The 12,075-nt window shown below is 41.8% G+C and overlaps 1 protein-coding gene across 4 annotated transcripts in view; it reads right to left on the bottom strand.

Moving 5' to 3' along the window:
• The window catches only part of PGAP1 (post-GPI attachment to proteins inositol deacylase 1), a 734,955-nt gene that overhangs the window by 489,108 nt on the left and 233,772 nt on the right, over window positions 1-12,075 (bottom strand). The gene's annotated exons all lie outside the window — the stretch shown is intronic.

Genomic DNA, 12,075 nt, shown 5'->3' with positions numbered 1-12,075 from the left:
ACTTATTTCTCTGTGCACAATGCAAATAAATATATATAATTTTGACAATGTGGTTTTCTGTTTTTTTTTTTTTATATAATCTATCTCTCACTGGTAAAATTAACCTAGCCTAAAAATTCTAGACTGTTCATGTCTTTGACAGTGGGCAAACTTACAAAATCAGCAAGGGAAATACTTATTTCCTTCACTGTACTTTGGAGGGGGGTTATTTTTGTACTTATGTGTAATAGATTATATTCAATAAAATAAAATTCAATTTTTGATAAATTGAATTTGTATGCTATCAAGATATTTCTTTTTGGTCTAATATATGGATAATGTGATATCTTGAGATTAATGAATTTGCTAAAAGTATATATATAGGTTATAATACTCAGAGTACCTGCCTGATCTTCTACTTAGGTACCCATATCCAAGAGACTGTTTGGCCAGCTGCTTCTCCACTACATCGGTCCACATACCCCACAGCTGTGACACACCATGTCTGGAGGAAACCAGGCACTGCTCATCACCTGGTCAATACTATCCCTACAGTGAGACATGGTGGTGGCAGCATTATGCTGCAGGAGTTTTTTTCAGTGATGGCGACAGGGAGACTGGTCAAGGTTGAGTGAAAGAGAATTGGAGAAAATTACAGAGATATTCTTAATAAAAGACTAATCCAGACCTCAAACTGGGCCGAAGGTTCACCTTCCAACAACACCCTAAGCACAAGGCCAAGACAAAACAGGAGTGGCTTAGGGACAGCTCTGTGAATGTCTTTGAGTGGCTCAGCCGGAGCCCTGACTTGAACCCAATCGAACATCTCTGAAGAGACATGAAATATGGCTGTCGAAAAGATGGACCCCATCCAACCCGACAGAGCTTGAGAGGATACGCAGAGAAAAATGGCAGAAAATCCCCAAATCCAGGTTTGAAAACATTGTGGTATCATACCCAAGAAAACTGGAGCTGGATATTGATGCTGAAGGTGCTTCTCCCAAGTACTGAGTAAAAGGTCTGAATACTTATGTTACATAGTTATATAGGTTGAAAAAGATCAAGAGTCTTCGTCCTTCAAGTGCAGATACTATCGAACACCATGACAGAGCAGGGAAGTATCTCCCTGCTCTGCCATAGGCTACTATATACAGTGACGTAGCTCTAGGGGTCGTAATTGCGACCAGGCCCCTAAACCTGGGGGGCCGTTAGGGCACCCATAGTGACACAGCACTGGTCCCGCTTCCTGAATGGTGGAGCAAGGAGCTGACAGCTCTGTGCTCCAGGATTCACTCTGCTGTGAGCAGCTCAGTGCAGGCAGGCGCGATGTTCGTGCCTGTCTGTTCCGAGTCACTCACAGCACAGACTAGAGGAGAAGGATCCTCCACCCATCGTGGGAATGGGGATAGGTAAGTAATTATGTTATTATTTTTCTATTAGGCTCTATGGGGCATTATACTGGGTAGGGAAGGGGGGCTGATCTGGTGGCTGCTATAGGAGCATTTTACTATATGGGGTGAAATTATACTGTATGGGGGCATTATACAATGGGGGCAGCTATGAGCGGCATTATACTGTGGGGACAGCTATAGGGGGCATTATACTGTGGGGTCAGCTATGGGGGCATTATACAGTGTGGGGGCAGGGCATTATACTGTGGGTACAGCTATGGGGGGCATTATACTGTGGGGACAGCTATGGGCGGCATTATACTGTATGGGGGCCACTATACTGTGGGGACAGCTATGGGGGTATTATACTGTGGGGACAGCTATGGGGCATTATACTGTATGGAGGCATTATACTGTGGGGGCAGCTATGGGGGCATTATTCTGTATGGGGCATCTGTGTGGGCATTATTCTGTATGGGCATCTGTGTGGGCATTATACTGTGTGGGGCATCTGTGTGGGCATTATACTGTATGGGGCATCTGTGGGGGCATTATACTGTATGGGGCATCTGTGGGGGCATTATACTGTATGGGGCATCTGTGGGGGCATTTTATTATATGGGGGCATTATACTGTATGGTGCCAGCTATGGGGGCATTATACTGTGTGGGCTGAACTGGGTGTGTATGAGCGGGGATTGGGTGGGATTAGAGGTGTGGTTTAACCCCTTAATGACCGCCGATACGCCTTTTCACGGCGGTCAGTGGGCTTTATTCTGATGCAATAGCCTTTTCACAGCGCTGCATCAGGATAAATAAACAGAGCAGGGAGGCATTAAATCTCCCTGCTCTCAGCTACCAGAGGTAGCGGAGAGCTGGGGTCATTCCTGCTCGAACGTGTGAGATCGATATTAGTATCGATCTCACCCGTTTAACCCCTCAGATGCGGCGCTCAATAGCGAGCGCCACACCGGAGTGGTTTTGGAGAGAAGAAGGGAGCTCCCTCTCATCCCACCGGCACCTGGCGATAACATCACCGTGTGTCTGTGTTTCCGATGGCAGCCGGGGGCCTAATAAAGGCACCCAGGTCTGCCTGTAGTGAATGCCTGCTATATCATGCCGGAGGCATGGCCTAGCAGATGCCTGTCCGTTTTAAATGGGAGGCAGTAATATACTGTGTGACCTGGCGCCCCCCTTGGGTTGCTGTATTTGGCAGTCACGCACACGGAAACAGAGTAAACAGACACAGAGGGTACTTTTTATTTGCACCAAACAAACAGATCCTTTTTGTACAGAGTTTGCGTCCACTGGGTAAAGCAATAAACAAAACAATATAACTTGTTGAAAAACAATCTTTAAAGTTCTCACCCTGTAGCAGCCACCACCTGAGTGTGCAAATCCCCTTTGTTAGGTGCTTCGGTCATAGCAGTCTCCCTGGAGGAATAACATCCTCCTTCCTCCTCACTCTCCCTCTTCACACTGTCAGCTTCCCTTTTAATCAGGGCCAGCTGAGACTCAGAACCTCTAGAAACCAAAACCTGCAGTGGAGGATTGGGAATGGCCATCCCACCCAGAATCTCTACAGCCATTCCTAAATCCCGGACCCTGAAATCCAGCCTAAAAAACTCCTGCTCACCAACTAACCTTGCTGAGCAACGAACTTCCCAGAGCTTTACACCACTGAGATAAGAAATCTCAGTGGCACATACCTACCCTCTACCAGTCTTCCTACTGACTGTTTACAACTGCAATACAAAAGTATTGCAGTGTATTATAAATGTGATCGGATGATCGCATAGTAAAGTCCCCTAGTGGGACTAGTATAAAAGTAAAAAGAAAGTTGAATAAAGTTAATAAAAAAATGTGGAAAAAAAAATGAAAAACCCACTTTTTCCCCTTACAAAATGCTTTACTATTAAAAAAAACAAACACAATAAAGCAAAAAAGTTACACATATTTGGTATTGCTGCGTCCGTAATGACCCTGACTATAAAGTGATTACATTATTTAACCCGCACGGTGAACGCTGTAAGAAAATAAAAAACAATGGATAAATTGCTGTTTTCTGTGAATCCGGACTTCAAAAAAATGTGATAAAAAGTGATCAAAGTCACATCTATTCTAAAATGGTACCAATAAAAACTATAAGTTGTCCCGCAAAAGAAAAGCCCTCATACAACTGCATCGGCGGAACAATAAAAAAAGTTATGTCTTTTCAAATATGAAGACACAAAAACAAATAATTTTGAAAAAAAAGTGTTTTTATTTTGTAAGTAGTAAAATCTATATAAATTTGGTATCTTTGCAATCGTAACAACCCGTTGAATAAAGTCATTGTGTTATTTATACCACACTGTAAGCAGCGTAGATTTAGGATGCAAAAAAAAGTGGCAAAATTTCAGGTTTTCTTTTATCCCCCCCCAAGTTAATAGAAGTTAATCAATAAATTATATGTACCCCAAAATGGTGCTATTAAAAAATACAATGGGGCTATTAAAAAATACAACTTGTCCCGCAAAAAACAAGACCTTCTACAGCTATGTTGACGCAAAAACAAAAAAGTTATAGCTCTTCGAATGTGTCAATCGAAAAACTTAAAAAATGGCTTGGTCATTAGGGCCCAGAATGCAAGCAGGGGGAAGGGGTTAAAAGAAAAAAAATTGCCTCTGCACGCCACATCGATTGTCCCTCTTTGTGATACTTGAAAGTATAGCACTGTCTGCAGGGGGGGCTGTATAGCACTGTCTGCAGGGGGGACTGTATAGCACTGTATGGGGAGGCTGTATAGCACTGTCTTGGGAGGCTGTATAGCAATGTCTACAGGGGCGCTGTATAGCACTGTCTACAGGGGCGCTGTATAGCACTGTCTACAGGGGCGCTGTATAGCACTGTCTACAGGGGCGCTGTATAGCACTGTCTACAGGGGCGCTGTATAGCACTGTCTACAGGGGGGGCTGTATAGCACTGTATGGGGAGTCTGTATAGCAATGTCTACAGGGGGGGCTGTATATCACTGTCTACAGGGAAGGCTTTATAGCACTGTATGGTGAGGCTTTATAGCACTGTCTAAAGGAGGGGGCTGTATGGCACTATTTACAAGGGGGCACTATCTACAAGGCCAGGCTGTGTGTGGCACCCACGGGAGAGGGGCCCAGTCAAAAAATTGCTATGTGGCCCAGTGTTTCCTTGTTACGCCCCTGCCCAAAGGTCTCAATGTTGACTTCTACGTTTCTAGACACATGTTTAACCCGTTAGTGACTGGCCCAGTCTTTTTACGTCGGTCACTAACGGGCCTTATTCCGATGCCATAGACTTTTTACGTCGCGGCATCGGAATAAGTAAACAGAGCAGGGAACTGTCAAATCTCCCTGCTCTCAGCTGCCAGAGGTAGCTGAGGGCTGGGAGCGTCCCTGCTCTGCCGGGTGAGATCGATATCAGTATCGATCTCACCCGTTTAACCCCTCAGATGCGGTGCTCAATAGCGAGCACCGCATCTGAGTGGTTTTGGAGAGAGGGAGGGAGCTCCCTCTCTCTCCCACCGACACCCAGCGATACGATCTGTGTCTGTATTTCCAATAGCAGCCGGGGGCCTAATAAAGGCCCCCAGGTCTGCCAGTAATGAATGTCTGCTAGATCATGCCGCAGGCATGACCTAGCAGATGCCTGTCCGTTTTAAACGGACAGGCAGTAATACACTGCAATACAAAAGTATTACAGTGTATTATAAATGTGATCGGACCATCGCATAGTGAAGTCCCCTAATTGGACTAGTAAAAAAAAAAAAAGTTTAATAAAGTTAATAAAAAAAAAGTGAAAAAAAAAGTGAAAAAAAAAAATGAAAAACCCACTTTTTCCCCACACAAACTGCTTTACTATTAAAAAACCAAAATACAGTTAAAAAGTTACACATATTTAGTATCGCCGCGTCCGTAACGACCCCGACTATAAATCTATTACATTATTTAACCCGCACGGTGAACGTCTTAAAAAATTAAATAAAAAACGACGGAAAAATTTTCTGTGAATCCTGACTTTAAAAAAATGTGATTAAAAAGTGATCAAAAAGTCGCATCTACTCCAAAATGGTACCAATAAAAACTACAAGTCTTCCCGCAAAAAAAAAGCCCTCATACAACTGCATCGGCGAAAAAATAAAAACGTTACGGCTCTTCAAATATGGAGACACACAAACAAATAATTTTGAAAAAAAAGCGTTTTTACTGTGTAAAAGTAGTAAAACCTACAAAAACTCTACAAATTTGGTATCGTTGCAATCGTAACAACCCGCTGAATAAACATATTGTGTTATTTATACTACACGGTAAACGGCGTAGATTTAGGACGCAAAAAAGGGTGGCGAAATTTCAGATTTTTTTCTATCCCCCCCCCCAAAAAAAGTTAATCAATAAATATGTCCCCCAAAATGGTGCTATTAAAAAATACAACTTGTCCCGTAAAAAACAAGACCTTATACAGCTATGTCGACGGAAAAATAAAAACGTTATAGCTCTTGGAATGCGACGATTCAAAAACGTAAAAAATAGATTGGTCATTAAGGTCTAAAATAGGCTGGTTATTAACCCCTTCCCGCTCCTTGACGTACTATTACGTCATGGCAGCTGTATCGTTCGCGCTCCATGCCGTAATAGTACGTCTCGGGAGTAACGGCCGTTTCGGCCGTCCTCCCGACACATACAGGAGCTGTGACGCTGCTGTCTTGTTCAGCAGCTGTCACAGCTCCTACAGCGGGGACCGATCGCTGTGTCCCCGCTGATTAACCCCTTAAAAGCCGCGTTCTATAGAGATCGCGGCTTTTTAGGGGTTAAGCTGCCATCGCCGGCCTGCTACGCGATAGCGGCCGGCGATGGTGACTATGGCAACCGGACACCAAACAATGGCGTCCGGCGATGCCATAGACGGAAGCCTAGTGGGTCCTGACAACGTCAGGACCCACTATGCTTGCTGTCAGTGAGTAGCTGACAGTTCTAATACACTGCACTACGCATGTAGTGCAGTGTATTAGAATAGCGATCAGGGCCTCCTGCCCTCATGTCCCCTAGTGGGACAAAGTAATAAAGTAAAAAAAAAGTTAAAAAAAGTTGTGTAAAAATAAGAAAATAAAAGTTTTAAAAGTATTAAAAGTAAAAATCCCCCTTTTTCCCTTATCAGTCCTTTATTATTAATAAAAATATATAAACAAACAAATAAACTATATATAATTGGTATCGCCGCGTCCGTAACGGCCTGAACTACAAAATTATTTCATTATTTATCCCGCACGGTGAACGCCGTAAAAAAAATAAATAATAAACCGAACCACAATCACAATTCTTTGGTCACTTCACCTCCCAAAAAATGGAATAAAAAGAGATCAAAAAGTCGCATGTACCGAAAAATGGTACTGATCGAAACTACAGTTCGTTACGCAAAAAATAAGTCCTCGCACGGCTTTATTGATTGAAAAATAAAAACGTTATGGCTCTTAGAATAAGGTAACACAAAAAGTGAATGATTTTTTACAAAACTTATTTTATTGTGCAAACGCCATAAGACATTAAAAAAAACTATAAACATCTGGTATCGCCGTAATCGTATCGCCACGCAGAATAAAGTGAATATGTCATTTATAGCGCACGGTGAACGCTGTAAAAAAAAACGAAAAAAAAAACTATCGTACAATTGCTGTTTTTTAGTCACCACGCCACCTAAAAATAGAATAAAAACTGATCAAAAAGCCGCATGCACCCCAAGAAAACTACAATGGATTCCTCAAGGGGTCTAGTTTCCAAATTGGGGTCACTTTTGGGGGGTTCCCAATGTTTTGGCACCACAAGACCTCTTCAAACCGGACATGGTGCCTAATAAAAAAGATGCTTCAAAATCCACTAGGTGCTCCTTTGCTTCGGAGGCCGGTGCTTCAGTCCATTACCGCACTAGGGCCACATGTGGGATATTTCTCAAAACTGCAGAATCTGGGCAATACGTATTAAGTTGCGTTTCTCTGATAAATCCTTTTGTGTTATAAAAAAAATGGTATAAAGAGGATTTTCTGACAAAAAAAAAAATTTAAATTTCACCTCTACTTTGCTCTAAATTCCCGTGAAACACCTAAAGGGTTCATAAACTTTCTAAATGCTGTTGTGGATACTTTGAGGGGTCTAGTTTATAAAATGGGGTGTTTGATAGGGGTTTCTAATATATGGGCCCCTCAAAGCAACTTCAGAACTGAACTGGAACCTAAAAAAATAAATAAATGAGGCAATACTTCGCTTCTTACATTATACTGATAATGAGCCGTGCCCACCCCGAGATGACCCCAGTTTTGACCGTTTGTATAAACGGAGACCCCTATTAGACCGTTCCAGTGCCCGGTTTTCCCCAGCATACACCCCTGAGAAGTGTATTTCTATTGATGAGTCCCTGGTACATTTTAAAGGGAGGGTTCAATTCCGCCAGTACCTGCCGGGTAAGAGGGCAAGGTATGGCGTGAAGATGTATAAGCTGTGAGAGTGCATCAGGGTATACCTACAGGTTTAGGATATATGAAAGAAAGGCCACCCCCAAACCAGACTGCATCCTGGACTACAATAGGTACATGGGAGGGATGGACTTGTAAGATCAAGCCCTGAAGCCCTACAGCGCCATGCGGTGTGGTATAAGAAGCTGGCCGGGCACATCATACAGATGGCATTGTACAATGCGTACATGCTACGTCGATGTGCAGGCCAGACGGGAACTTTCCTGGAATTTCAAGAGGTGATTATCAAGAACCTAATCTTTAGGGACCAAGAAGGGGGGGCACCCAGTACTTCTGGAAGCGAGCCCACACGCATCGTACCAGGGCAACACTTTCCAGGAGAAGTTCCCCAAACTGGCAAGAAGGGAAAAAGTCAAAAGAGGTGCAAAGTCTGCTATAAGAGGGGGTAAGGGAGGACACAATATATCAATGTGACACGTGTCCCGAATAACCAGAGCTCTGTATGAAAGTGTATTAAAATTTATCATACATCCCTTGGTTTATAATTTACCCCAATTTTACTTACCCTGATGCACTCCACACAGCTTATCCCCCCTCGTCTTTCCCCTCTGGGCCCTGCTGTGTGTCCAGGCAGCTGATAACAGCCACATGTAGGGTATTGCCATATCCGGGAGAACCCACATTACAGTTTATGGGGTGTAGGTCTCCGGTCAAAATGCTCACTACACATGTAGATGAATGCCTTAAGGGTGTAGTTTTTAAAACGGGGTCACTTCTTGGGGGTTTCAACTGTTCTGGTACCTCAGGGGCTTCTGCATACATGACTTCGCACTAGAAAATCCCCAGTAGGCCAAATGGTGGTCCTTTCCTTCTGAGCCCTCCCATGGGCCCAAATGGCAGTTTATCACAACAAATGGGGTATTGCGGCCCTCAGAACAAATTGCGCAACAGAATGGGGTATTTTCTTTCTTGTGAAAATAAGAAATTTTCAGCCAAAACTACATATTATTTGAAAAAAATAATTTTGTTTTCATTCCCAGCCCAATTCAAATAAGTTCTGTGAAAAAACTATGGGGTCAAAATGGTCACAACACCCATAATTGAAGTCCTTGAGGGGTGTAGTTTCCAAAATGGGGTCATTTGTGGTTGGTTTCTATTGCTTTGATACCTCTGGGGCTCTGCAAATGCGACATGGCACCCGAAAACCAATCCAGCAAAATCTGGACTCCAAAGAACACACAGCGCTCCTTTCCTTCTGAGCCCTCCCATGGGCCCAAACGGCAGTTTATCACCACAAATGGGGTATTGCCGCACTCAGGACAAATTGGGCAACAGAATGGAGTATTTTATTTCTTGTGAAAATAAGAATTTTTGAGCTAAAATGACATATTATTGGAAAAAATATATTTTTTTTTAATTCCCAGCCCAATTCAAATTAGTTCTGTGAAGAAACTATGGAGTCTAAATGGTCACATTACCCATAAATTAATTCCTTGAGGGGTGTAGTTTCCAAAATGGGGTCACTTCTGGTGGGTTTCCATTGCTTTGATACCTCTGGGGCTCTGCAAATGCGACATGGCACCCGAAAACCAAACCAGCAAAATCTGTACTCCAAAGAACACACAGCGCTCCTTCCCTTCTGAGGCCTCCCATGGGCCCAAACGGCAGTTTATTGCCACAAATGGGGTATTGATGCACTCAGGAGAAATTGGGCAACAAAATTGAGTATTTTGTTCCCTGTGAAAATAAGAAATTTTGGTAAAAAATTACATCTTATTGGAAAAAATGTCATTTTTTTAATGTCACAGCCCAATTGAAATAGGTGCTGTGAAAAAACTGTGTGGTCAAAATGCTAACAACAACCATAAATGAATTCCTTGAGGGGTGTAGTTTCCAAAATGGGGTCACTTTTGGTGGGTTTCCATTGCTTTGATACCTCTGAGGCTCTGCAAATGCGACATGGCACCCGAAAACCAATCCAACAAAATCTGGACTCCAACAAACATATAGCGCTCCTTTCCTTCTGAGCCCTCCCATGGGCCCAAACGGCAGTTTATCACCACAAATGGGGTATTGCCACACTAAGGACAAATTGGGCAACAAAATGGGGTATTTTGTTTCTTGTGAAAATAAGAAATTTTGATCACAAATGACATTTTATTGGAAAAAATGACATTTTTTTCATTTCAGAGCCCAATTCAAATACGTGCTGTGAAAAAACTGTGCGGTCAAAATGGTAACAACCCTAAATGAATTCCTTGAGGGGTGTAGTTTCCAAAATGGGGTCACTATTGGGGGATTCCTACTGTTTTGACACCTCAACACCTCTTCAAACCTGGCATGCTGCCTAAAATATATTCTAATAAAAAAAGAGGACTCAAAATCCACTAGGTGCTTCTTTGCTTCTAGGGCTTGTGTTTTAGTCCACGAGCGCAGTAGGGCCACATGTGGGACATTTCTAAAAACTGCAGAATCTGGACAATACATATTTAGTAGTGTTTCTCTGGTAAAACCTTCTGTGTTACAGAAAAAAAAATGAATAAAATTGAAATTCAGCAAGAAAAATGAAATTTGCAAATTTCACCTCCACTTTGCTTTAATTCCTGTGAAATGCCTGAAGGGTTAAAAAACTTTCTAACTGCTGTTTTGAATACTTTGAGGGGTCTAGTTTTTAAAATGGGGTGTTTTATCAGGGTTTCTAATACATAGGCCCCACAAAGCCACTTCAGAACTCAAGAGGTACCTTAAAAAAAAGGCTTTTGAAATTTTCTTAAAAATATGAGAAATTGCTGTTTATGTTCTAAGCCTTGTAACGTCCAAGAAAAATAAAAAAATGTTCAAAAAACGATGCCAATCTAAAGTAGACATATGGGAAATGTGAACTAGTAACTATTTTGGGTGGTATAACCGTCTGTTTTACAAGCAGATGCATTTAAATTCTGAAAAATGCAATTTTTTCAAAATTTTCTCTACATTTTGCAATTTTTCACCAATAAACACTGAATATATCGACCAAATTTTACCACGAACATTGAAGCCCAATGTGTCACGAGAAAACAATCTCAGAATCGCTTGGGTAGGTTTAAGCATTCCGACGTTATTACCACATAAAGTGAAATATGTCAGATTTGAAAAATGGGCTCTGAGCCTTAAGGCCAAAACTAGGCTGCGTCCTTAAGGGGTTAAGGGGTTAAATAAAATTTCATAGGATATATACACTTATATTTGGAGAGCTTGCCGCTGTATTCCCCTCTTTTAATTCTGCCGTTGCTTTGAATGTGATATGAGATGTGATAAATAATCATTTTTAATCCTTATCTTTGTCAATTTTCTCATTTTCTGATATAGAACGCTGATATGAAAAAAGAATGAGCCACACACCACTCAAGACTAATGGACATTAATTGTATTTATAAATTTTTGTAATTTTATTTTCTAAAGTCTTCTTGGTGTTCATCATTGACAGTAGCTTTTCGTCTCTTACTACAATATTTCCAGTATTTTAAATGTATGTTGACTACTTTATTGACATTCCACTGTGACTTGACTAACATATGCCCTTTATGAGATATACAGCAGACTGTTATGCCTACTTATGGTTACTTCCACACGGAGGTGTGGATTGTAAACCTGTAGTAGCATGGAGCTTGCCTGATATGCTACATTATATATGTGGATAGTATGGCAATGACCCGGTCTCAAATATATTTGGGCGGTTACAATTAATATATTTCTTACAGCTAAGTCTGATTTGCTCTATAATGAAAGTGGGTTTTGTCTCTAAAATAAAGTCTGCAGTTGCTTCGTTTCAAGCGTGTGGTGCGCATGGGCCGCTATGATGAGTGACAGGGTCGCCTTGACGCAGGCCTGTATTAGGCCGTGATTGGCCGATATACACTACCGTTCAAAAGTTTAGGGTCACTTAGAAATTTCCTTATTTTTTAAAGAAAAGCACAGTTTTTTTCAATCAAGATAACATTAAATTAATCAGAAATACACTCTATACATTGTTAATGTGCTAAATGACTATTCTAGCTGCAAATGTCTGATTTTTAATGAGATATCTACATAGGTGTATAGAGGCCCATTTCCAGCAACCATCACTCCAGTGTTCTAATGGTACATTGTGTTTTCTAACCGTGTTAGGAACAGTTTTGCTGTTTAGAGGAGCTATAAAACGGACCCTCCTTTGAGCTAGTTGAGAATCTGGAGCATTACATTTGTGGGT

Source organism: Rhinoderma darwinii, chromosome 6 (genome assembly GCF_050947455.1).
Source record: "Rhinoderma darwinii isolate aRhiDar2 chromosome 6, aRhiDar2.hap1, whole genome shotgun sequence".
Classification (NCBI taxonomy): Eukaryota; Metazoa; Chordata; class Amphibia; order Anura; family Rhinodermatidae; genus Rhinoderma; species Rhinoderma darwinii.
The sequence above is the reverse complement of the archived record's forward strand: the minus strand, read 5'-3'. Positions and strand labels throughout refer to the sequence as shown.